Raw genomic sequence first — 3,565 nt, 5'->3', positions numbered from 1 at the left:
AAAAAAAAAAAAAAAAAAAAAAAAAAAAGTAAAAACAAATAGGTAAAATGATTCTTAATGATATATTTTATTTAACACAGTATATCCCCAATATTACCAATCCAACCTCTAATCAAAGTAAAAATTAGTTACTAGATAATTTAAACTTGTTTTTCTTTTTTAAATTCAGTCTACAAAATCTGATATGTGCTTTATACTCATGTCTCAGATAATTGGACCAGCCAAGTGGTCTAGAGCTGCATGTGGCTTGTGAAGAGATAGTGTGGGATCTAGGCTTGCAATTCAGCCTCCTTCCCATGACACAGCCTTTGAAGGCTGGCTCAGGCTTGGTCCCAAGTCCCGTTTCTTGTGCACCTTCTCTCTGTTTCAAGCCAACCGCAATTGATCAAACACCCTAGTCTCTTGGTTGCTTCCATACATTTGCCCAAACTGTTTTCTGCCAGGACTTCCTGTCCCTTTGTGGTGGCCTCCAGCTGGCTGCACTGACTCAGGGCTCCACAACTGTCTTAAATCTCACTCCTTGGGCAAGACTCCCCTGAGCTCTTCATGCAGTTAACAACTTCCTCCAGTGTGCAAACAGCAGGTTTTCCTAACTATATTTGGCAGCTGCTGCACAGTTCGAAATTTATTTAGCAAAGCTTCCTCCCCTACTAATCTGCAGATTCTCAGTGGGCAGGATCTACTCAACCCACGGATGTGCCTGATAAACACTTGGCAATTAGAGAGTTGAATGAAGAAAGAATGAATGAGTGTGTAACTGAATGAATTCTCGGGTTCCAAATACCCTGCCATTCTGGGATCCCATCAGGTGGCTGGGGTCACAACCTTAGAGAATTGTGATTCCCTAAGAAAGGAGAACCGGCCCAGATCTTCTCTGTCACACTAGTGACTGGCCACATTTCCTCTCCTTTCTCTGTCTCTCTCCCTCACCCCCTTCCTGCATGATGGTAATGATAAAATCCACCTGGTCAAACCAACTACAACTTTCGGCCTCATCCCCATCCCTCCCTCACCTTGTGACCAGGGCCACAGTCGCCCTGTGGGTTCTTCCTCTTGAACTTCTCTCACGTACTTCCTCCTTCATATCCCTGAGACCAGCCCCTAATCCCTTGGCCTGTTCTGCTGCTTTCTGGCTCTTTGTTGAACCGAAGACCAGGGATGTCCCTCTAAAGAGTCAGTTTCTTCCATCCAGCCTCCTTTTCACAATCTCTATCAACCCAGATAAGGAAAGAACCCAGCCGCTCACTGTGACACATAAGGATATCTGACCTCTGGATGAAAATGATCTTGCCCAACTTTCCACTCCCACTTCGTGTGCTCAAGTCCACTCTTAGTGGTATATTTTGCCATCTCCATTAAGCCATTTAAAGTGCCCGATTATCACCCCAAATTCCTGCTCTCTTCTTGGACTATGATATGCTTTCTTTGCCCCCAGCAGGACCCCACTCTCCACTCACACACCCAGGTTACAGTCGCCTCCTTCCCTGGCCCCCGTGGAAGGAGCTGCTCAGGCCTTTGCTCCCAGAGCCCTCTACATTCCCCGCTCCCTGCAGCCTCCTTAACTTGGACAGTCATCATATTTCCCACGCGTCCCAAGTGTCCTCCGAGGAATGCAGAAGTCCTCTGTGGAAAGGCTGTTTATTAATATCAGTTACTTTGGTCTGGGCACAGTGGCTTATGCCTATAATCCCAGCACTTTGGGAGTCTGAGGCAGGTAGATCACTTGAGGCCAGAAGTTCAAGACCAGCCTAGCCAACATGGTGAAACCTTATTTCTACTAAAATTACAAAACTTAGCTGGGCGTGGTGGCATACACCTGTACTCCCAGCTACTTGGGAAGCTGAGGCACAAGAATCACTTGAACCTGGGAGGTGGAGGTTCCAGTGAACCAGGATCACACCATGGAACTCCAGTTGGGGTGACAGAGCAAGACTTCCTCTCAAAAAAAAAAAAAAATCAGTTACCTTGAGACAGAACAGGGGTGTGGCCATGGATGCTGTGGACCAACAGTGACCAGGCTCTCCGGTGACTCCACTCACAGGACTCCCATTGAAAGACTCTAAGGTGGCCAGTGAGCAGACAGGCCCACTGTGGGTCTGTCTCAGGGTCTGTACAGGGGGTACCCACAGTGGAACCTGTATTTGCTGCTGGGACTCATTGTCAGATCTACTCTTCTGGGGAATATCAGCTGTTCATAATATAAGTTCCCCCAGGGCTAGACTTGCCAGAGCCTCTAGGAGGGGTGACTGCAAAAGATCCAGAGAGAAGAGGGGAGGCTTCTGTCTCACTTCCCCTCAGGTCTAGAGCACTGTGTAAGCATCCCTGAGTTAGTGGAGGCATCTTTAGACCCAGAGAGAAGAGGAGCAGCTTCTGTCTCACTTCCCCTGGGGTCTAGGGCACTGTGTATGCATCCCCGAGTTAGTGGAGGCATCTTTAGACCCGAGAAGCAGTTGGGGATCCTGGAGCCCTGGTTGCTTCTCTGAGTCTGACTTAAAACTCATGAGCTATCTCCTGGCTTGTGCTGGTATCCACGTTATCACATAGTCACCAACACTGAGGCCACTGCTCAGGGTGCGAGAGAATCTGGCAGATGCTCCGAGGGATGCAGAGAAGGAGGTAACTGAGTCAGCACATGCTGGGAGAGGGAACCTGCAGACACAGACACTAGTGGGTGCTGCAGCGAGACCGAGATTATGTGTCCTGATGGTCAGAACCACAGGAGCTAACACAATCTAAGGAGGTAACCCTGGACTCCTGAAGTCTGTATTCACCTGTGCAGTGACAGTGGGGCACTAGGAGGAGAGGGGTCCAGGCCATGGTAAACACTGCCTCCGAGGCCGCAGAGGGCTGGTGGTCCTGACTTCTTTTATCTTTTTATCTTCTCCACTGTCCTGAAAAAGGAGGGGCTGTTCACACACATTTGTTTTGCCTCCTAGTGATTTCTGCTCCACCCTGAGAATCGGTTGAGATCTGACCTTGGTCTGAGGTGCTTTTTCTTTTTTTAGTATTAATAGAGATACCTTTAATAGGACTATAGTGTTCAGACCTACACACAAGAACACAGCAGCTAGAAGTAAACTGGCTCGTGGCTCGTCCTAAACTTTCTGTTTGGCACTGGACAGGCTAAGAAGCCCTTGTACAAGTCTGGTATTTTTTCCAGCTTTTCTACATCACTGGCCAAAAAAACAAAGAAAACCCACACACAGAGTTGGCCCCACAGGAGAGACAAGGGAGGAATCAGCTGCTGGTACCTTCCACAGACGGGTGAGCAGAGGCCTTTGCCTAGCCTGGGGGCACACAGCTGCAGCCTAAAGACAAGGCTATTATTGTAACATACGGAATGATGTCACTATGCTTAAACAGTGCTCTAGACCCAAGGGGAAGTGAGCCAGAAGCCCCCCCTCGTCTCTCTGGATCTTTTGCAGTCACCCCTGCTAGAGGCTCTGGCAAGCCTAGCCCAGGGATGACTTCTATTGTGAGCACCTGATATTCCCCAAAAGAGTACATCTGACAATGTACGCTCTCTTCTTCAGTTCAACTTACAGGATCATCCATGGGTTTTTCT

This window comes from Cebus imitator, unplaced genomic scaffold (genome assembly GCF_001604975.1).
Source record: "Cebus imitator isolate Cc_AM_T3 unplaced genomic scaffold, Cebus_imitator-1.0 Scaffold941, whole genome shotgun sequence".
Classification (NCBI taxonomy): Eukaryota; Metazoa; Chordata; class Mammalia; order Primates; family Cebidae; genus Cebus; species Cebus imitator.
This window is presented reverse-complemented; position numbering follows the sequence as displayed.